Here is a 24,751-nt window from a genome sequence, read left to right on the forward strand (position 1 = left end):
ACATCATGTGTGGGTTCAATACTCTTTTTGGAGCTCCTTATTAATGAGATTGGTTGAATAGGAGGCTCCTCCTCGTTACCTGATTCATCATAAGAAATAATAGGAGGGTATTGGGAAGTCTCTTACCTTTCATTAGTATTCTCTTCATCTTCTATTTGTTTTCTTTTCTTTATGTAATTGGCAATATAAGGATTTTCAATGCAATTCACCGCACAATACATATAGATTTCCTCTAGATCAAAACCAAGAAGTTTATAACGGGCAAATTCCGGAAGATAGTTAGTTATATGTTTCATTTCTTCATAGCCCATAAGCAAACTAAGTTCATTATAGTGTGCAAGGGAAATCAAGTCATCACAATTTTTGGACACGATTAGATCATGAAACAATTTGCATCGGATAGCTAAATGACCACTTTCATTGCAAAGTCCACAAGTACGGCCAAGAAAATTTAAATTTTTAGCACAATCATCTAGCCTTTCTTGCAACAATTTAGTTTCTAAGTACTTATGCCTCATGCAATATCTATCTTCCCTATTTGGTGTGTACTTACAAACCCAATGCACTCCACAAAAATTGACATGTTTATAGGAGACATCATCACTAGTGCAATCATCATTAGTATCATGGATATTCAAAGAATTCGTACTAACAACATTGCAATCATGCTCATCATTCAAAGATTTAGTGCCAAACATTTTACAGATTTCTTCTTCTAGCACTTGAGCACAATTTTCCTTTCCATCATACTCACGAAAGATATTAAAAATATGAAGCGTATGAGACAAACTTAATTCCATTTTTTGCAATTTTCTTTTATAAACTAAACTAGTGATAAAACAAGAAACTAAAAGACTCGATTGCAAGATCTAAAGATATACCTTCAAGCACTCACCTCCCCGACAACGGCGCCAGAAAAGAGCTTGATGTCTACTACACAACCTTCTTCTTGTAGATGTTGTTGGGCCTCCAAGTGCAGAGGTTTGTAGGACAATAGCAAATTTCCCTCGAGTGGATGACCTAAGGTTTATCAATCCGTAGGAGGCGTAGGATGAAGATGGTCTCTCTCAAGCAACCCTGCAACCAAATAACAAAGAGTCTCTTGTGTCCCCAACACACCCAATACAATGGTAAATTGTATAGGTGCACTAGTTCAGCGAAGAGATGGTGATACAAGTGCAATATGGATAGTAGATAATAGTATTTGTAATCTGAAATTATAAAAACAGCAAGGTAACTAATGATAAAAGTGAGCATAAACGGTATTGCAATGTGTTGAAACAAGGCCTAGGGTTCATACTTTCGCTAGTGCAAGTTCCCTCAACAATAATAACATAATTGGATCACATAACTATCCCTCAACATGCAACAAAGAGTCACTCCAAAGTCACTAATAGCGGAGAACGAACGAAGAGATTATGGTAGGGTACGAAACCACCTCAAAGTTATTCTTTCCAATCAATCCGTTGGGCTATTCCTACAAGTGTCACAAACAGCCCTAGAGTTCGTACTAGAATAACACCTTAAGACACAAATAAACCAAAACCCTAATGTCACCTAGATACTCCAATGTCACCTCAAGTATCCGTGGGTATGATTATACGATATGAGTCACACAATCTCAGATTCATCTATTCAACCAACACAAAGGACCTCAAAGAGTGCCCCAAAGTTCTACCAGAGAATCATGATGAAAACGTGTGCCAACCCCTATGCATAGGTTCATGGGCGGAACCCGCAAGTTGATCACCAAAACATACATCAAGTGAATCACGTGATATCCCATTGTCACCATAGATATCCACGGCAAGACATACATCAAGTGTTCTCAAATCTTTAAAGACTCAATCCGATAAGATTACTCCAAAGGGGAAACTCAATTCATTACAAGAGAGAAGAGGGGGAGGAGAAACATAGGATCCAACTATGATAGCAAAGCTCGCGATACATCAAGATCGTATCACCTCAAGAACACGAGAGAGAGAGAGAGATCAATCACATAGCTACTGGTACATACCCTAACCCCGAGGGAGAACTACTCCCTCCTCGTCATGGAGAGCACCGGGATGATGAAGATGGCCACCGGGGAAGGATTGCCCCCTCCGGCAGGGTGCCGGAACGGGTCTAGATTGGTTTTCGGTGGCTACGGAGGCTTCTGGCGGCGGAACTCCCGATCTAATCTCTGTTCTGGAAGTTTTAGGTTACGTAGGTATATATGGATGCAGGAGGTACGTCGCAGGAGCCACGGGGGCCCCACGAGGCAGGGGGCGCACCATAGGGAGGGAGCCCCCCACCCTCGTGAGCACCTCCCGTATCTCCTGACGTGGAGTCCAAGTCTATCCGGTGGCTTTCGTTCCAAAAATAACTTCTCCAGTTGATTTCATTCCTTTTCGACTCCGTTTGATATTCCTTTTCTTCGAAACACTAAAATAGGCATAAAACAACAAATCTGGGCTGGGCCTCCGGTTAATAGGTTAGTCCCCAAAATAATATAAAAGTGGAAAATAAAGCCCAATATTGCCCAAAACAGTAGATAATATAGCATGGAGCAATCAAAAATTATAGATACGTTGGAGACGTATCAGTGCCGCGCAACTTTCACTGGTACCATAAACCCACCATATATCATCCTCAAAACAGTCACCATGCCTACCTATTATGGCATTTCCATAATCATTCCGAGGTATATGATACGTCTCCAACGTATCTATAATTTTTGATTGCTCCAAGCTATATTATCTACTGTTTTGGACTATATCGGGCTTTATTTTCCACTTTTATATTATTTTTTGGACTAACCTATTAACTGAAGGCCCAGCCCAGAATTGCTGTTTTTTTTGCCTATTTCAGTGTTTCGAAGAAACAGAATATCAAACGGAGTCCAAACAGAAAAATCCTTTTTGGAACGTGATTTTCTTCTCGGATAAGACCCAGGAGACTTGGACCCTACTCCAAGAAGTACCGGAGGCGGTCATGAGGGTAGGGGGCGCGCCCCCCCTACAGGGCGCGCCCCTGCCTCGTGGGCCCCTCGGTGCTCCACCGACGCACTCCTTCCTCCTATATATACCCACGTACCCCCAAACGATCAGAACAGGAGCCAAAACCTAATTCCACCGCCGCAACTTTCTGTATCCACGAGATCCCATCTTGGGGCCTGTTCCGGAGCTCCGCCGGAGAGGGCCGTCATCACGGAGGGCTTCTACATCATCATAGCCCCTCCGATGAAGTGTGAGTAGTTTACCTCAGACCTTCGGGTCCATAGTTAGTAGCTAGATGGCTTCTTCTCTCTTTTTGGATCTCAATACAATGTTCTCCCCCTCCCTTGTGGAGATCTATTCGATGCAATCTTCTTCTTTTGTGGTGTGTTTGTTGAGACCGATGAATTGTGGGTTTATGATCAAGTCTATCTATGAACAATATTTGAATCTTCTCTGAATTCTTTTATGTATGATTGGTTATCTTTGCAAGTCTCTTCGAATTATACGTTTGGTTTGGCCAACTAGATTGGTAGTTCTTGCCATGGGAGAAGTGCTTAGCTTTGGGTTCGATCTTGCGGTGTTCTTTCCCAGTGACAGAAGGGGCAGCAAGACACGTATTGTATCGTTGCCATCGAGGATAACAAGATGGGGTTTATTTCATATTGCATGAATTTATCTCTCTACATCATATCATCTTGCTTAAAGCGTTACTCTGTTTTTAACTTAATACTCTAGATGCATGCTGGATAGCAGTCGATGAGTGGAGTAATAGTAGTAGATGCAGAATCGTTTCGATCTACTTGTCACGGACGTGATGCCTATATACATGATCATGCCTAGATATTCTCATAACTATGCTCAATTCTGTCAATTGCTCAGCAGTAATTTGTTCACCCACCGTAGAAAACTTATGCTCTCGAGGGAAGCCACTAGTGAAACCTATGGCCCCTGGGTCTATTCTCATCATATCAATCTCCATCACTTTAATCTTGTTTTGTTTTTACTTTGCCTTTTACTTTTCACTTTGCATCTTTATATCAAAAATACCAAAAGTATTATCTATCGGATCTCACTTCCGTAAGTGACCATGAAGGGATTGACAACCCCTAATCGCGTTGGTTGCGTTGAGCTCTTTGTGTTGTGTAGGTACGAGGGACTTGCACGCGGCCTCCTACTGGATTGATACCTTGGTTCTCAAAAACTTAGGGAAATACTTACGCTACTCTGCTGCATCATCCCTTCCTCTTCGGGGAAAACTAACGCAAGCTCAAGACGTAGCAAGAAGGATTTCTGGTGCCATTGCCGGGGAGTCTACGCAAAAAGTCAACATACCAAGTATCCATCACAATCCCTATCTCCCGCATTACATTATTTTCCATTCGCCTCTCGTTTTCCTCTCCCCCACTTCACCCTTGCCGTTTTATTCGCCCTCTCTTTCTTCTTCCCCTTCTCCTTCTCTGTTTGCCTTTTTCTCGCCTGTCTTCCCGTTGCCATGGCCGAATCAAAAAGAACAAAGGGGCCTTTCCAAGGTCTTAGTACCCTGGATGATCCCTCTATCCTCTCTAAACTCAGAAATAATGATGCTATTGAGAGACCCACCGGGGTCACCAATGAGAGTTTAAATAATCTTGATGAAGATGACTCTGGAATTTTTCGCTATTTAATTGATGAGTCTTTAAAAGATGCTTGGGATAGGTTATTAAGGATTAGGGCTAGTTGTATACCACAATATCAAATTGAGGTTTACTTAAAAGGTTTTTATGTCGGATTACCTACCTCTTTTAAACAAGTGCTAGATTATATTTTTGAAGAGGGTTTTCTTGAAGGGGATGCTATAGATACTTATGAAAGGATGAAAACTATATTTGGGCACCCCTTGAATGATAAAGTTGAATCTACCACCCTCTTATGCTTCTATCAAAACGAAATTATCAAAGAGATGAAATCTAGTATAGATGCAAATTTCCGTAACGTGCTTAATCTTACTTCATCCATTAATGGCCATGTGTTTTCCCAAAATAGGAGAATAAATTCCATAGAAAGGAAATTTGCTCTTTTCTTTCCTAATGCCAAAGATGGCAATACCTAGATCTATCCTCGCTTTTATGCCTAGCTAGGGGACCCAATTTTATTTTTTGTTTTTTGTGTTTTTATTTTGTTAGGGAATAAATAACCCATCTACCCTCTGTTTGGATGTGGTTTTGTGTTTTAATTAGTGTTTGTGCCAAGCTAGACCTATTGGATCTTCTTGGATAATAGTTATTTGATCTTGCTGTAATTTCCAGAAACTTTGCGTTCAGTGCCCGAATTACTAAAAATCATCAGAACGTGATAAAATACTGGTTCCAATTGCTGCTGATCAATAAACAAATTATCTAGGTCGTCTAATTTTGGTAGATTTTTTGGAGTTCCAGAAGTTTGCGTTAGTTAAAGATTACTACAGATTGTTCTGTTTTTGACAGATTCTGTTTTTCGTGTGTTGTTTGCTTATTTTGATGAATCTATGGTTAGTAAAATAGTTTATAATCCATAGAGAAGTTGGAATACAGTAGGTTTAACACCAAAATAAATAAAGAATGAGTTCATTACAGTACCTTGAAGTGGTTTTATGTTTTCTTTCTCTAACGGAGCTCACGAGATTTCTATTGAGTTTTGTGTTGTGAAGTTTTCAAGTTTTGGGTGAGTTCTTTTGATGGATTATGGAACAAGGAGTGGCAAGAGCCTAATCTTGGGGATGCCCATGGCACCCCCAAGATAATCCAAGGACACCAAAAAGTCAAATCTTGGGGATGCCCCGGAGGGCATCCCCTCTTTCGTCCACTTCCATCGGTAATTTACTTGGAGCTATATTTCTATTCACCAACATGATATGTGTTTTGCTTTGAGCATCTTGTATTATTTGTGTCTTTGTTTTTTAGTGTGCCACAATCATCCTTGCTGTACACACATTTTGAGAGAGTCATCTATGAATTAAAATTTGATAGAATACTCTATGTGCTTCACTTATATCTTTTGAGCTATGTAGTTTTGCTCTACGTGCTTCACTTATATCTTTTGAGCGTTATAATTTTGCTCTATGTGCTTCACTTAGATCTTTAGCACGGTGGTGGTTTGTTTTAAAGAAACTATTGATCTCTTATGCCTCACTTAAATTATTTTGAGAGTCTTAATAACATGGTAACTTGCTTAATATAAATATGCTTGGTGTTCAAGATATGTGAAATTTTCTTTTGAGTGCGTTGAATACTAAGAGAAGATTGAAGCATGATAATTGTTTTGAGATGTGGAGGTGATAATATTAGAGTTATGCTAGTTTAGTAGTTGTGAATTTAAAGAATACTTGTGTTAAAGTTTGTGATTCCCGTAGCATGCACGTATGGTGAACCGTTATGTGACGAAGTCGGAGCATAATTCATTTATTGATTGTCTTCCTTATGAGTGGCGGTCGGGGACGAGCGATGGTCTTTTCCTACCAATCTATCCCCCTAGGAGCATGCGCGTAATAATTTGCTTTGATAACTTCTAGATTTTTGCAATAAGTATATGAGTTCTTTATGACTAATGTTGAGTCCATGGATTATATGCACTTTTTCCCATCCTTCCACCATTGCTAGCCTCTCTAATACCGCACACCTTTCGCCGGTATCATACACCCACCATATACCTTCCTCAAAACAGCCACCATACCTACCTACCATGGCATTTCCATAGCCATTCCGAGATATATTGCCATGCAACTTTCCACCGTTCCGTTTATTATGACACACTCCATCATTGTCATATTGCTAGCATGATCATGTAGTTGACATCGTATTTGTGGCAAAGCCACCATTCATAATTCTTTCATACATGTCACTCTTGATTCATTGCATATCCTGGTACACCGCCGGAGGCATTCATATAGAGTCATATTTGTTTTAAGTATCGAGTTGTAATTGTTGAGTTGTAAGAAAAATAAAAGTGTGATGATCATCATTTTCTAGAGCATTGTCCCAAGTGAGGAAAGGATGATGGAGACTATGATTCCCCCATAAGTCGGGATGAGACTCCGGACGAAAAAAAGAGGCCATAAAAAAAGAGAAAAGGCCCAAATAAAAAAATGAGAGAAAAAGAGAGAAGGGACAATGTTACTATCCTTTTACCACACTTGTGCTTCAAAGTAGCACCATGATCTTCATGATAGAGAGTCTATCGTTATGCCACTTTCATATACTAGTGGGAATTTTTCATTGTAGAACTTGGCTTGTATATTCCAATGATGGGCTTCCTCAAATTGCCCTAGGTCTTCGTGAGCAAGCGAGTTGGATGCACACCCACTTAGTTTCTTTTGATGAGCTTTCATATACTTATAACTCTAGTGCATCCGTTGCATGGCAATCCCTACTCACTCACATTGATATCTATTGCTGGGCATCTCCATAGCCCGTTGATACGCCTAGTTGATGTGAGACTATCTTCCCCTCTTTTTGTCTTCTCCAGAACCACCCTTCTATTCCACATAGTGCTATGTCCATGGCTCACGCTCATGTATTGCTTGAAGATTGAAAAAGTTTTGAAAAAGTTTTGAAGAAGTTAGAGTATGAAACAATTGCTTGGCTTGTCATCGGGGTTGTGCATGATTTAAATACTTTGTGTGGTGAAGATAGAGCATAGCCAGACTATATGATTTTGTAGGGATAACTTTTTTTGGCCATGTTATTTTAAGAAGACATAATTACTTTATTAGTATGCTTGAAGTGTTATTATTCTTTATGTCAATATGAACTTTTATCTTGAATCTTTCTAATATGAATATCCATACCACAATTAAGAAATTTTTCATTGAAATTATGCCAAGTAGCACTCCGCATCAAAAATTCTCTTTTTATCATTTACCTACTCGAGGACGAGCATGAATTAAGCTTGGGGATGCCTGATACGTCTCCAACGTATCTATAATTTTTGATTGCTCCATGCTATATTATCTACTGTTTTGGACTATATCGGGCTTTATTTTCCACTTTTATATTATTTTTGGGACTAACCTATTAACCGAAGGCCCAACCCAGAATTGCTATTTTTTTGCCTATTTCAGTGTTTCGAAGAAACAGAATATCAAACGGAGTCCAAACAGAAAAATCCTTTTTGGAACGTGATTTTCTTCTCGGATAAGACCCAGGAGACTTGGACCCTACTCCAAGAAGTACCGGAGGCGGTCACGAGAGTAGGGGGCGCGCCCCCCTGCCTCGTGGGCCCCTCGGTGCTCCACCGACGTACTCCTTCCTCCTATATATACCCACGTACCCCCAAACGATCAGAACAGGAGCCAAAAACCTAATTCCACCGCCGCAACTTTCTGTATCCACGAGATCCCATCTTGGGGCCTGTTCCAGAGCTCCGCCGGAGAGGGCCGTCATCACGGAGGGCTTCTACATCATCATAGCCCCTCCGATGAAGTGTGAGCAGTTTACCTCATACCTTTGGGTCCATAGTTAGTAGCTAGATGGCTTCTTCTCTCTTTTTGGATCTCAATATAATGTTCTCCCCCTCTCTTGTGGAGATCTATTCGATGTAATCTTCTTATTTTGCGGTGTGTTTGTTGAGACCGATGAATTGTGGGTTTATGATCAAGTCTATCTATGAACAATATTTGAATCTTCTCTGAATTCTTTTATGTATGATTGGTTATCTTTGCAAGTCTCTTCGAATTATACGTTTGGTTTGGCCAACTAGATTGGTAGTTCTTGCCATGGGAGAAGTGCTTAGCTTTGGGTTCGATCTTGCGGTGTTCTTTCCCAGTGACAGAAGGGGCAGCAAGACACGTATTGTATCGTTGCCATCGAGGATAACAAGATGGGGTTTATTTCATATTGCATGAATTTATCTCTCTACATCATGTCATTTTGCTTAAAGCGTTACTTTGTTTTTAACTTAATACTCTAGATGCATGCTGGATAGCGGTCGATGAGTGGAGTAATAGTAGTAGATGTAGAATCGTTTCGATCTACTTGTCACGGACATGATGCCTATATACATGATCATGCCTAGATATTCCCATAACTATGCTCAATTCTGTCAATTGCTCAACAGTAATTTGTTCACCCACCGTAGAAAACTTATGCTCTCGAGAGAAGCCACTAGTGAAACCTATGGCCCCGGGGTCTATTCTCATCATATCAATCTCCATCACTTTAATCTTGTTTTGTTTTTACTTTGCCTTTTACTTTTCACTTTGCATCTTTATATCAAAAATACCAAAAATATTATCTATTGGATCTCACTTCCGTAAGTGACCGTAAAGGGATTGACAACCCCTAATCGCGTTGGTTGCGTTGAGCTCTTTGTATTGTGTAGGTACGAGGGACTTGCGCGTGGCCTCCTACTGGATTGATACCTTGGTTCTCAAAAACTGAGGGAAATACTTACGCTACTCTGCTGCATCATCCCTTCCTCTTTGGGGAAAACCAACGCAAGCTCAAGACGTAGCAATATATTGCCATGCAACTTTCCACCGTTCCGTTATTATGACACGCATCATCATTGTCATATTGCTTTGCATGATCATGTAGTTGACATCGTATTTCTGGCAAAGCCACCATTCATCATTTTTTATACATGTCGCTCTTGATTCATTGCACATCCCAATACACCGCCAGAGGCATTCATATAGAGTCATATCTTGTTCTAGTATTGAGTTGTAATTTTTGAGTTGTAAGTAAATAGGAGTATGATGATCTTCCTTTTTAGAACATTGTCCCATGTGAGGAAATAAAAGAAAAAAAGAAAAAAAGAGAGAAAGGATAAAAATAAGAAAAAAGGAAAAGAAAAAAATGAGAGAAAAAGAGAGAAGCGGCAATGTTACTATCCTTTTCCATACTTGTGCTTCAAAGTAGCACCATGATCTTCATGATAGAGAGTCTCCTATGTTGTCACTTTCATATACTAGTGGGAATTTTCATTATAGAACTTGGCTTGTATATTCCAATGACGGGCTTCCTCAAATTGCCCTAGGTCTTCATGAGCAAGCAAGTTGGATGCACACTCACTTAGTTTTTTTTTGAGCTTTCATAAACTTATAGCTCTAGTGCATCAGTTGCATGGCAATCCCTACTTACTCATAGTGATATCTATTGATGGACATCTCCATAGCCCGTTAATACGCCTAGTTGATGTGAGACTATCTCCCTCTTTTTGTCTTCTCCACAACCACCTTCCACTCCACCTATAGTGCTATGTCCATGGCTCACGCTCATGTATTGCGTGAAAATTGAAAAGGTTTGAGAACATCAAAAGTATGAAACAATTGCTTGGCTTGTCATCGGGGTTGTGCATGATTTGAATTTTTTGTGTGATGAAGATGGAGCATAGCCAGACTATATGATTTTGTAGGGATAAGCTTTCTTTGGCCATGTTATTTTGAGAAGACATAATTATCTTGTTAGTATGCTTGAAATATTATTGTTTTTATGTCAATATTAAACTTTTGTTTTGAATAATACGGATCTGAATATTCATGCCACAATAGAGAAAATTATATGGATAAATATGTTAGGTAGCATTCCACATCAAAAATTCTGCTTTTATCATTTACCTACTCGAGGACGAGCCGGAATTAAGCTTGGGGATGCTTCATACGTCTCCAATGTATCTATAATTTTTGATTGTTCCATGCTATTATATTATCTGTTTTGGATGTTTTATATGCATTATTATGCTATTTTATATTATTTTGGGGACTAACCTATTAAACTAGAGCCCAGTGCCAGTTCATGTTTTTTCCTTGTTTTAGAGTTTCGCAAAAAATGAATATCAAATGGAGTCCAAACAGAATGAAACTTTCGTGATGATTTTTCTTGGACCAGAAGACATCCAGAGGACTTGAAGTACACGTCAGGGAAGCCACGAGGCGGCCACAAGGACGGAGGGCGCGCCCATGGGGTAGGGCGCGTCCCCCACCCTTGTGGGCCCCTTTGTGACTCCACCGATCTATTTCTTCCACCTATATATTTTCAAATATTCCAAAACCAATGAGGAGAGCCATGAAAACACTTTTCCACCACCGCAACCTTCTGTACCCATGAGATCCCATCTAGGCGTCTTTTCCGGCGTCCTGCCAGAGGGGGATTCGATCACGGAGGGCTTCTACATCAACACCATTGCCTCTCCAATGAAGTGTGAGTAGTTTACCACATACCTATGGGTCCATAGCTAGTAGCTAGATGGCTTCTTCTCTCTCTTTGATTCTCAATACCATGTTCTCCTCGATGTTCTTGGAGATCTATTCGATGTAATACCTTTTTGCAGTGTGTTTGCCAAGATCCAATGAATTGTGAATTTATGATCAGCTTATTTATGAATATTATTTGAATCTCCTCTGAATTCTTATATGCATGATTTTATATCTTTGCAAGTCTTTTCAAACTATCGATTTGGTTTGGCCAACTAGATTGGTTTTTCTTGCAATGGGAGAAGTGCTTAGCTCTGGGTTCAACCTTACGGTGCTTGATCCCAGTGACAGAAGAGGAACCAACATGTATTATATTGTTGCCATCGAGGATAACAAGATGGGGTTTTCATCATATTGCTTGAGTTTATCCTGCTACATCATGTCATCTTACTTAATGCATTACTCTGTTCTATGAACTTAATACTTGCTACCTCTTGAGCTTGCGTTGGTTTTCCCTGAAGAGGAAGGGATGATGCAGCAAAGTAGCGTAAGTATTTCCCTCAGTTTTTGAGAACCAAGGTATCAATCCAGTAGGAGGCCACGCTCAAGTCCCTCGTACCTGCACAAAACGATAGCTACTCGCAACCAACGTGATTAGGGGTTGTCAATCCCTTCAGGTCACTTACGAGAGTGAGATCTGATAGATATAATATTTTTTGGTATTTTTGGTATAAAGATGCAAAGTAAAAAGTAAAGGCAAAGTAAAAAAGCAAAACAAGATTAAAGTGATGGAGATTGATATGATGAGAATAGACCCGGGGGCCATAGGTTTCACTAGTGGCTTCTCTCAAGAGCATAAGTATTCTACGGTGGGTGAACAAATTACTGTTGAGCAATTGACAGAATTGAGCATAGTTATGAGAATATCTAGGCATGATCATGTATATAAGCATCACGTCCGTGACAAGTAGACCGAAACGATTCTGCATCTACTACTATTACTCCACTCATCGACCGCTATCCAGCATGCATCTAGAGTATTAAGTTAAAAACAGAGTAACGCCTTAAGCAAGATGACATGATGTAGAGAGATAAATTCATGCAATATGAAATAAACCCCATCTTGTTATCCTCGATGGCAACGATGCAATACGTGCCTTGCTGCCCCTTCTATCACTGGGAAAGGACACCACAAGATCGAACCCAAAGCTAAGCACTTCTCCCATGGCAAGAACTACCAATCTAGTTGGCCAAACCAAACGGATAATTTGAAGAGACTTGCAAAGATAACCAATCATACATAAAAGAATTCAGAGAAGATTCAAATATTATTCATAGATAGACTTGATCATAAACCCACAATTCATCGGTCTCAACAAACACAGCGCAAAAAGAAGATTACGATCTCCACAAGAGAGGGGGAGAACTTTGTATTGAGATCCAAAAAGAGAGAAGAAGCCATCTAGATACTAACTATGGACCCGAAGGTCTGAGGTAAACTACTCACACTTCATCGGAGAGGCTATGATGATGTAGAAGCCCTCCGTGATGACGGCCCTCTCCGGCGGAGCTCCAGAACAGGCCCCAAGATGGGATCTCGTGGATATAGAAAGTTGCGGCGGTGGAATTAGGTTTTTGGCTCCTATTCTGATCGTTTGGTGGTACGTAGGTATATATAGGAGGAAGGAGTACGTCGATGGAGCTCCGAGGGGCCCACGAGGCAGGGGGCGCGCCCTAGGGGGGGCTCCCCCCACCCTCATGACCGCCTCTCTGATGCTTTGGCGTAGGGTCCAAGTCTCCTGGATCATGTTCGGTGAGAAAATCACGTTCCCGAAGGTTTCATTCCATTTGGACTCCGTTTGATATTCCGTTTCTTTGAAACACTGAAATAGGCAAAAAAACAGCAATTTTGGGCTGGGCCTCCGGTTAATAGGTTAGTCCCAAAAATAATATAAAAGTGGAAAATAAAGCCCAATATAGTCCAAAACAGTAGATAATATAGCATGGAGCAATAAAAAATTATAGATACGTTGGAGACGTATCAGGCATCCCCAAGCTTAATTCCTGCTCGTCCTCAAGTAGGTAAATGATAAAAAGAGAATTTTTGATGCGGGGTGCTACTTGGCATAATTTCAATGAAAATCTTCTTAATTGTGATATGAATATTCAGATTCGAAAGATTCAAGACAAAAGTTTATATTGACATAAAAATAATAGGGATAATTAGATATATGCCCCTAGTTGTGTCCCACTCGTCTGTTTTACCCCTAATTCCCAAAAGTCACCGGTTCTGTCCAAGTCACTTTGCTCCTCTTATGCTTTTGCCCTTTGACCGTTTGACCGTCAGTTTGAAAGCTTCATAACTAATTCATACTGAATAACAAAATTGCAAATAAGATACCAAAATGTTCAGAAAAACATCACCTATATGTCAATGTCATTTGCATTCATGAAAAAAGTGTTGGAAAGTGCACATCTGACTTTTAGCTCTTTTGATACCATAATGAATAGTGAACTCTAAAAAAATTCAAAAACAAATATGGTGGCGAAGAACAACAAATGTTCTAAGTGCTTGCCAAGTTTCATTAGGGAACGACATTCGTGGAAGTCGTGGCAAAAAAAAATCTATTTTGGAGTGTTGATTGTTTTTTGCCGCGGCACCCATGAATGTTATTCCTTGATGAAACTTGGCAGGCACTTAAAACATTTGTCATTCTTTGCCACCAATTTTTTTTTTAATTTTTTTGAATTTTTTTAGAGTTCACTATTCATGATGGTATCAAAAGAGCTAAAAGTTAGATGTTTCCTATTTACTTCCTTTGCAATCTTTTACTTTCCGGTCCATAAACCAGAAATACCGAAGATATTACATTACCATTTATCCATCTCTATCAGATCTCACTTTGCAAATAATCGTGAAGGGATTAACAACCCCTTTATCGTGTTTGGTGCAAGTTGGTGTTTGTTTGTGCAGGTATTCGGTGACTTATACGTTGTCTGATACGTCTCCAATGTATCTATAATTTTTTATTGTTCCATGCTATTATATTATCAACCTTGGATGTTTTATATGCATTTATATGCTATTTTATATGATTTTTGGGACTAACCTATTAACCTAGAGCCCAGTGCCAGTTTCTGTTTTTTCCTTGTTTTAGAGTATCGCAGGAAAGGAAAATCAAACGGAACCCAATTGACCTGAAACTTCACGGAACTTATTTTTGGAACGGAAGCAATCCAGGAGACTTGGAGTAGATGTAAGGGAAGCCTCGAGGAAGCCACGAGGCAGGGAGGCGCGCCCTACCCCCTGGGCGCGCCCCCACCCTCGTGGGCCCCTCGTGGCTCCCCTGACCGACTTCTTTCACCTATATATATATATATCCATATACCCTAAAAACATCCAGGAGGAGAATAGATCGGGAGTTCCGCCGCCAGAAGCCTCCATAGCCACCGAAAACTAATCTAGACCCGTTCCGGCACCCTGCCGGAGGGGGGGAATCCCTCTCCGGTGGCCATCTTCATCATCCCGGGGCTCTCCATGATGAGGAGGGAGTAGTTCACCCTCGGGGCTGAGGGTATGTACCAGTAGCTATGTGTTTGATCTCTCTCTCTCGTGTTCTTGAGTCGGCACGATCTTGATGTATCGCGAGCTTTTCTATTATATTTGGATCTTATGGTGTTTCTCCCCCTCTACTCTCTTGTGATGAATTGAGTCTTCCCTTTGAAGTTATCTTATCGGATTGAGTCTTTAAGGATTTGAGAACACTTGATGTATGTCTTGCACTTATCTGTGGTGACAATGGGATATCATGTGATCCACTTGATGTATGTTTTGGTGATCAACTTGCGAGTTCCGTGACCTCGTGAACTTATGCATAGGGGTTGGCACACGTTTTCGTCTTGACTCTCCGGTAGAAACTTTGGGGAACTCTTTGAAGTTCTTTGTGTTGGTTAAATAGATGAATATGAGATTGTGTGATGCATATCGTATAATCATACCCACGGATACTTGAGGTGACATTGGAGTATCTAGGTGACCTTAGGGTTTTGGTTGATTTGTGTCTTAAGGTGTTATTCTAGTACGAACTCTATGATAGATTGAACGGAAAGAATAGCTTTGTGTTATTTTACTACGGACTCTTGAATAGATCGATCAGAAAGAATAACTTTGAGGTGGTTTCGTACCATACAATAATCTTCTCGTCTGTTCTCCGCTATTAGTGACTTTGGAGTGACTCTTTCTTGCATGTTGAGGGATAGTTATATGATCCAATTATGTTATTATTGTTGAGAGAACTTGCACTAGTGAAATTATGAACCCTAGGCCTTGTTTCAACGCATTGTAATACCGTTTACACTCACTTTTTGTGACACCCTCGATTCAACCGTACACTAATCATACACACAAATGTGTACGATCAAGATCAAGGACTCACGAGAAGATATCACAACACAACTCTAGGCACAAATTGAAATAATACAAGCTTTATATTGCAAGCCAGGGGCCTCGAGGGCTCAAATACATAAGCTCGAATACACAAGAGTTAGCGGAAGCAACAATATCTGAGTACAGGCATAAGTCAGACAAGATTGCCTTAAGAAGGCTAGCACAAAAGCAACAACGATCAAAAAGGCAAGGCCTCCTGCCTGGGAGCCTCCTAACTACTCCAAGTCGTTAGTGGTCTTCACGTAGTAGTAGGCATCCTCCGGGTAGTAGTAGTCATCAGTGGCGTCGTCTGGCTCCTGGGATCCGTCTTCTGGTCGCAACAATCGGGTATGGGAAAAAAAGAAGTAGCAAAGCAACCGTGAGTACTCATCCAAGTACTTGCAAGACTTACATCAGATCCAAACTAAGTATGCATCTGTATCAAAGGAAAGGGTTGTATCTGTGGACTAAACTGTAGAATGCCAGAAGGGAAGGGGGAAACGTAGCCTATCGAAGACTAGCGTCTTCAAGCATCTTCAAACATCTTGCAGCATATAGAAGAGTACATATCACCATAATGTAAAGTAGTAGTGTTATCAACCTCGGCCAGAAATCCTTTCTCGACTCCCTGCGAGAAAGCAATCCCAGAGCCATACTATCCAAGTGTCATCACATTCCAAATCGCATCACCATTCAGTTCTCATCACAAGTGTCCAGTTCTAGTTGTATTGATTGGGATACAACTCCAAGTGTCTGTTACCCTAGGACATGCTATCGATAGATGTTTTCTTCTCTGCAGGGGTGCACCAACTTACCCACCAGGCTCGATTAACTCCGTCCGGACACACTTTCCTGGGTCATGCCCGGCCTCGGCCAAACAATACGCTGTAACCCGACCTAGGCTTATTAGAGAGGCCAGCACGCCGGACTAAACCTATGCCCCCAAGGGTCATGGGCCATCTCCCCAGGAACTCCTACACGTTGCGTACGTGGCCGGTGAGCAGACCTAGCTACCTCCTTCAACAAGGCAGGAGCTTACGCAGTCCAACCCGGCGCACGCCGCTCAGTCGCTGACATCTATTAAGCTTCGGCTGATGTATACGACGCAGAACGCCCATACTATGCCCACGTGATGGTTAGTGCTATCAGGCCAGAGGCCCCTCAGATCAAATATCCAAATCATAGTGGATTAGGAACACGCAGTAATAAGCAGAGACTCACGAAATATGTGACCTCGTTGCCCCGTCTAGAGGACTTGCGGCAAGGGCTAGGAATGCCCGACCACGCCTCATAATTATCTCGCGGGCACCCTCCAGGTCAACCCGTCTCCACATCACTCGCAATTAAGCTCGCGCGGGTACCCCTAAGGGCCGACCCGTCTTTAGTAACATGGTTCAGTGTAAATTCATAGTAACCATAGTAACTGTGTGTCCAAACATCAAGGGGAAAACCGAGGAATCACCCTCGGTGGATTCCACTCGATGTAATCATCAAGGTGAACATAAGAGGAACCACCCGCAAGGTTCACACTTGAGGGGTTGCACGACAGAGTCGTACCGGAAGTGGTTAAGGCGTAATCACCCTCGATGACCACGACCGAATAGCTACACTACAGGGTTAACATCAGAAGTGCTGTAGAGGTCTCACCCTCGGCACTCGATAGTAACCCAGTAGTGTCGAGCAACTAAGGGGAAAGTGATGTGCGGTGCCGGGGCCTGGTCTTCGATCCCGTTGATCGGGTCTTCAATGATGAAGCAGGGGCAACAAGGACAAGGTGGGGTCACTGATGGATCACTAACCAACCTATACTAAGCAGTTTAGGATAAGCAGGTAAGGTATGAAAGCAGGTAACAAGAACAGGCTATGCATCAGAGTAGGATCATACATAAAGCAGCAGCAGTTCTAATGCAAGCATGAGAGGGAAAGAAATGGGTGATATCGGAATGCTCAAGGAGGGTTTGCTTGCCTGGTTGCTCTGGCAAGGAGGGGGGTCATCGTCGACGTAGTCGATCACAAGGGCAGCATCGGTCTCGGGGTCTACCAGAGAGAAGAGGGGGAAGAAACAGTAAATATAAAGCAAACATAGCACCACAAAGCATAACATGGCAATAAGATGTGCCGGTTGTGACCTAACGCGGTAGGAGGTGATACCGGCAAAGGGGGGAAACATCCGGGAAAGTATCCCCGGTGTTTCGCGTTTTCGGACAAATGAACCGGAGCGGGAAAGTTGCGTGTTTGCTATGCTAGGGATGCGTGGTGGACGAACGGGCTGCGTATCTGGGTTCGTCTCGTCGTTCTGAGCAACTTTCATGTACAAAGTTTTCCCATCCGAGCTACGGTTTATTTTATATCAATTTTAAAATATTTAAATCATTTTTAGGATTTATTTAATTATTTAAAACCAACATTATCCAGAATAGTGAATGCTGACGGCAGCATGACGCCAGCAGTCAACGGTGACCGTTGACCTGGTCAACCTGACGTGTGGGCCCCATGGGACCCACCTGTCATTCTCTGTTTAGGTTAATTAGGGTTAGGTTAATTAATTACTGTTTAATTAAAATAACATGTTAATTAGATTAATTAAATAGTATTAATTAACTTAACTGATTCAGTTAATTAATTAATTAATTAAATTTATTTTTATTTTTCTTTTTTTAAACGTTCTGGGGGATGGACCCCACTGGTCAGTGGCACGAAGGCCTTATCGGGCAAACGGGCCATGGGCATCGGGCGCGGCCAGGCGACAAGCGCCAGCCCGCCCGACAGGGCGCTACGGGCGCCGGTGTTGGCAAGACGGGCGCGGCGGGGGTGGCCGTCGGCGAGTGCGGCCAAGGGAGCGGGCGGCGCACACAAAAAGGGGCGCGGGAGGGAGGTCAGCGTGGCCGCGGGCGAAGTGGCAGAGGCGACGGCGTAGTGGGGAGGCGCAGCCCTGTGCGGGAAGTCCGACCGTTTCTAGGCCGGCCGGACGGAGTTGCGTCCGGCAGCGCCAGTGGAGGGCGCGAGCGGGCGGTGGGAGGCGGCGGAGCGAGGAGGGCTGCGAGAGGCCGGGGCGAGGCCAGCTGCGCAGGCAGGGGAGCGGCAAGGCGAGGCGCGTGGCGCGGGACGCGCGGCCAGCAGCGGGGGGAGGCGCGGTGGTGGCAGGCGCGGCGGGGGCGGTTAGCAGCGCGTGCGGGAAGCTGCGGAGGCGGGCGCGCGCGGCTGGCCGGGCAGCGGGAAGAGTAGAGGGCCACGGGCGAGGAGGGGGGCGCGCACGAGGGCGACGTGCTGCAGAGCGGGAGCGGCTATGGCGGGGCTTCGCCCAAGGGAGAGGGGAGGAGGCGAGGCTCACATCAAGGAGCAAGGATGGGGCAGCGTGTGTCGAGGAGGGCGACGGGGACGACGAGCGACGTGGGAGCAAGCTGATGGGGAGGGGCTCCGGTGATGGCGGCGAGGGCTCCTGGCGGCGATGGGCGACGGCGGCGTCGACGTGCCGGGGTCGGGGGCAGCGAGGTCCAGCCTGTTGGGCGCGATCAAGCGTCCAGATCGGGGGGGGGGGGGAGAGAGGGGGGGAAGGGGGGGGGGGGGGGTGGTTAGGGTTTCGGGAGGGAGTGGGGTGGATAAGGGAGCAGGGGTGGGCTGGCCGGTTGGCCTCTGCCCAGTTGGGCCGGTGGCCTGCTGGGCCGGAGCCCAGTGAGGGGGGGTTCTCCTTTTTTTTTGATTTCTCTTTTGTATTTTTTTGAACTTTTCTGTTTTAATAATTTTTAGAGCATTTAGTCAGTTTGTAAAAAGTTGATTTCCCACTAATATTACCAAAAGATTATTTACAACAACTTGAACATTTTTGTTTGCACGTTTGATAATTTTTAAACTTGACTTTAATTTAAATTTGAATTTGGACCGGATTCAAACCAATGTGAGTTTAACAACAGTAATCATGATGACATGGCTTCATTAGCAGGGAGTTACTGTAGCTTAATTATCCGGGCGTCACAATTCTCCTCCACTACAAGAAATCTCGTCCCGAGATTTAAGTGGGGAAGTAAAGAGTAACTTCGGAGAACTGACCCTTAAAGGGTTGATTATCTTGTGAACAATCCAGGGTATGAGGCTGAAGTATCTCTTGAGCTGAAACTTAATAAACATCGAGAGCAAAGTATGAAGGTACAATAAGAAGTTACAAATGAATGGACAAACGATCGATACCTGAACAAAGTGTGAGAAGGGGGTTCAGAGCATCGGGAATAGATCATCTCTCGGACAGTGGCTCGTGACAACACACAAAGCCAATCTGTGGAATAACTTTGAAAGCAGGGATGTATAGGAGAGTCAAGGTTCGATCCTGTCGAACTGTGGGTTATGGGCCCACCATGTCGGTTAAAAGAAGGAAAGGCGCTATTCATTTTGAATGGTCATGATAGCAAGGCATGTCAGAGGGTAGCCTGCCAGTTATGTCGGCAACAATCATTGGTACCAAGGGCGAGGGACGAAGAGAATCATTCTTCTGCTCGTTGAACGAGGCGGACGGCAAAGTTCTCATCCATCGGTGGCTACCGGAAAGTCGTCCACAATAGTAACAGGGTCTTACTGACAGTTTGTACACTGAGGTGTTTACATAAGCAGGGAAATATTTCTGCTTATATCATATAGATCACCAGAAAGGTCAAACAAACCAATGGAAAGGAAAAATGTAATCATCAGGTTAAGCAGAACAATGGAAAGGAAAAATATGTCTAAACACATATTTCAGGGGTATATCCTTCCAAAGGACAAGCAAAGCATGATATCCATGACAGGATAGAAGTATAGAACCATTTAGGTAAGGGGGGAGAAAATTCCTGACATTACCCATACAACGGTGTTTGGATAATTGATAAAGAAAATTTAGTATCGTGCTTCAAATGTTCTCATTGGAGATCGGATCACCACAGACATGCTTCGAGATAGCATTGACATGGTTTCAAGCAAAGGTCAGACTTTGGATACACCAAGGATCCATCGGAAACAACTTAGAAAATAAGTCATACAATTTTAGTAGGGAAAAGATAAGAGTGTGGCCGACGGGCTCAACCACAATCCATCGACATGCCAAAAAGGATGTATTTCCAAAATTATATGAACAAGTTTGTGTTGGGGAAGGCAAGAATGTTGTCGATGATAACATAAATCATCGAGGGGAAGGATTGTATTTCTCCTCATTAATTTGATTGATATCCTAGAAAAGCTCAGAATGTTGATGATGATCACGACACATTTGTCGAGAGATTTCATGAAGATGTGATGTCTACTACACAACCTTCTTGTAGATGTTGTTGGGCCTCCAAGTGCAGAGGTTTGTAGGATAGTAGCAAATTTCCCTCAAGTGGATGACCTAAGGTTTATCAATCCGTAGGAGGCGTAGGATGAAGATGGTCTCTCTCAAGCAACCCTACAACCAAATAACAAAGAGTCTCTTGTGTCCCCAACACACCCAATACAATGGTAAATTGTATAGGTGCACTAGTTCGGCGAAGAGATGGTGATACAAGTGGTATATGGATAGTAGATAAAGGTTTTTGTAATATGAAAATATAAAAACAGCAAGGTAACTAATGATAAAAGTGAGCGTAAACGGTATTGCAATGTGTTGAAACAAGGCCTAGGGTTCATACTCTCACTAGTTCAAGTCCTCACAACAATAATAACATAATTGGATCATATAACTATCCCTCAACATGCAACAAAGAGTCACTCCAAAGTCACTAATAGCGGAGAACAAATGAAGAGATTGTGGTAGGGTACGAAACCACCTCAAAGTTATTATTTCCAATCAATCCGTTGGGCTATTCCTATAAGTGTCACAAACAGCCCTAGAGTTCGTACTAGAATAACACCTTAAGACACAAATCAACCAAAACCCTAATGTCACCTAGATACTCCAATGTCACCTCAAGTATCTGTGGGTATGATTATATGATATGCATCACACAATCTCAGATTCATCTATTAAACCAACACAAAGGACCTCAAAGATTGCCCCAAAGTTCTACCGAAGAATCACGAAGAGAACGTGTGCCAACCCCTATGCATAGGTTCATGGGCGGAACCCGCAAGTTGATCACCAAAACATACATCAAGTGAATCACGTGATATCCCATTGTCACCACAGACATCCACGGCAAGACATACATCAAGTGTTCTCAAATCTTTAAAGACTCAATCCAATAAGATTACTTCAAAGGGGAAACTCAATTCATTACAAGAGAGAAGAGGGGGAGGAGAAACATAGGATCCAACTATAATAGCAAAGCTCGCGATACATCAAGATCGTGCCAAATCAAGAACACGAGAGAGAGAGAGAGAGAGATCAAACACATAGCTACTGGTACATACCCTCAGCCTCGAGGGTGAACTACTCCCTCCTTGTCATGGAGAGCGTCGGGATGATGAAGATGGCCACCGGTGAGGGTCCCCCCCTCCGGCAGGGTGCCGGAACAGGGTCCCGATTGACTTTTGGTGGATACAGAGGATTGCGGCGGCGGAACTCCAGATCTAATCTCTGTTCCGGAAGTTTTAGGATACGTGGGTATATATGGGTGAAAGGAGTACGTCGGTGGACCGAAGGGGTGACCACGAGGCAGGGGGCGCACCCAGGGGTGGGCCCGCCCCTACCCTCGTGAGCTCCTCCTTCATCTTCTGACGTAGGGTCCAAGTCTATCCGGTAGGTTTCCTTCCAAAAATAACTTCTCCAGTTGATTTCATTCCATTTCGACTCCGTTTGATATTCCTTTTCTTCGAAACACTGAAATAGGCATAAAACAGCAAATCTGGGCTGGGCCTACGGTTAATAGGTTAGTCCCAAAAATAATAGAAGTGGAAAATAAAGCCCAATATTGCCCAAAACAGTAGATAATATAGCATGGAGCAATCAAAAATTATAGATACGTTGAGACGTATAATGCATCCCCAAGCTTAATTCCTACTCGTCCTCGAGTAGGTAAATGATAAAAAGATAATTTTTAATGGGGAATGCTAGTTGGCGTAATCATCATTATTAGAGCATTGTCCTAGTGAGGAAAGGATGATGGAGACCATGATTCCCCCATAAGTCTGGATGAGACTCCGGACGAAAATAAATAAATAAAAGAGGCCAAAGAAGCCCAAATAAAAAAAGAAAAGAGGCCATAAAAAAGGATAAGGCCCAAAAAAATTAAAAAAAATGAGAGAAAAAGAGAGAAGGGGCAATGCTACTATCCTTTTACCACACTTGTGCTTCAAAGTAGCACCATGATCTTCATGATAGAGAGTCTCCTATGTTGTCACTTTCATATACTAGTGGGCATCTTTCATTATAGAACTTGGCTTGTATATTCCAATGATGGGCTTCCTCAAAATGCCCTAGGTCTTTGTGAGCAAGCAAGTTGGATGCACACCCACTAGTTTCTTCTGTTGAGCTTTCATATACTTATAGCTCTAGTGCATCCGTTGCATGGCAATCCCTACTCACTCACATTGATATCTATTGATGGGAATCTCCATAGCCCATTGATACGCCTAGTTGATATGAGACTATCTTTTCCTTTTTTGTCTTCTCCACAACCACCATTCTATTCCACCTATAGTGCTATGTCCATGGCTCACGCTCATATATTGCGTGAAGATTGAAAAAGTTTGAGAACATCAAAAGTATGAAACAATTGCTTGGCTTGTATCAGGGTTGTGCATGATTTAAATACTTTGTGTGGTGAAGATAGAGCATAGCCAGACTATATGATTTTGTAGGGATAGCTTTCTTTGGCCATGATATTTTGAGAAGACATAATTGCTTTATTAGTATGCTTGAAGTATTATTATTTTTATGTCAATATGAACTTTTGTATTGAATCTTTCGGATCTGAATATTCATATCACAAGTAAGAAGAATTACACTTTTATTTACTTACAACTCAAGAATTACAACTCGATACTTAGAGCAAGATATGACTCTATACGAATGCCTCTGGCGGTGTACCGGGATGTGCAATGACTCATGAGTGACATGTATGAAAGAATTATGGACGGTGGTTTTGCCACAAATACGATGTCAACTACATGATCATGCAAAGAAATATGACAATGATGAAGCGTGTCATAATAACGGAACTGTGGAAAGTTGCATGGCAATATATCTTGGAATGGCTATGGAAATGCCATAATAGGTAGGTATGGTGGCTGTTTTGAGGAAGGTAAATGGTGGGTTTATGGTACAGGCGAAAGTTGCGCGGTACTAGAGAGGCTAGCAATGGTGGAAGGGTGAGAGTGCGTATAATCCATGGACTCAACATTAGTCATAAAGAACTCATATATTTATTGCAAAAATCTACAAGTTATCAAAGCAAAGTATTACGTGCATGCTCCTAGGGGGATAGATTGGTAGGAAAAGACCATCGCTCGTCCCCGACCGCCACTCATAAGGAAGACAATCAATAAATAAATCATGCTCCGACTTCACCACATAACGGTTCACCATACATGCATGCTACGGGAATCACAAACTTCAACACAAGTATTTCTCAAATTCACAACTACTCAATTATCATGACTCTAATATTACCATCCTCATATCTCAAAACAATCATCAAGTATCAAACTTCTCTTAGTATTCAACACACTCATAAGAGAATTTTATTATTCTTGAATACCTAGCATATTAGGATTTTAAGCAAATTACCATGCTATTTAAGACTCTCAAAATAATATAAGTGAAGAATGAGAGTTCATTTATTTCTTCAAAATAAAACTACCACCATGCTCTAAAAAAATATAAGTGAAGCACTAGAGCAAACGACAAACTACTCCGAAAGATATAAATGAAGATCAATGAGTAGTCGAATATTTATGCAACTATGTGAAGACTCTCTAACAATTAATAATTTCATATCTTGATAATTTATTCAAACAGCAAGCAAAGCAAAATAAAATTACATCTAAGAATAGCAAATATCATGTGAAGAAGCAAAAATTTAGGATCAACCGATACTAACCGATAATTGTTGAAGAAGAAAGGTGGGATGCCAACCGGGGCATCCCCAAGCTTCATCCACAAAAACTCAACAAGGACTCGTGAGATAAGTTAGTATAAACCATTGCAAAAACCTTATCATACTCTACTGTAGCAAATCACTAAAATTATTATTCAACATTGCATACTAAATGCCTCTGCATATTTAATAGTCCTATCCTCAAATAGAATCATTAAAGAAG

The sequence above is a fragment of the Triticum urartu genome, chromosome 7, assembly GCF_003073215.2.
Source record: "Triticum urartu cultivar G1812 chromosome 7, Tu2.1, whole genome shotgun sequence".
Taxonomy (NCBI): Eukaryota; Viridiplantae; Streptophyta; class Magnoliopsida; order Poales; family Poaceae; genus Triticum; species Triticum urartu.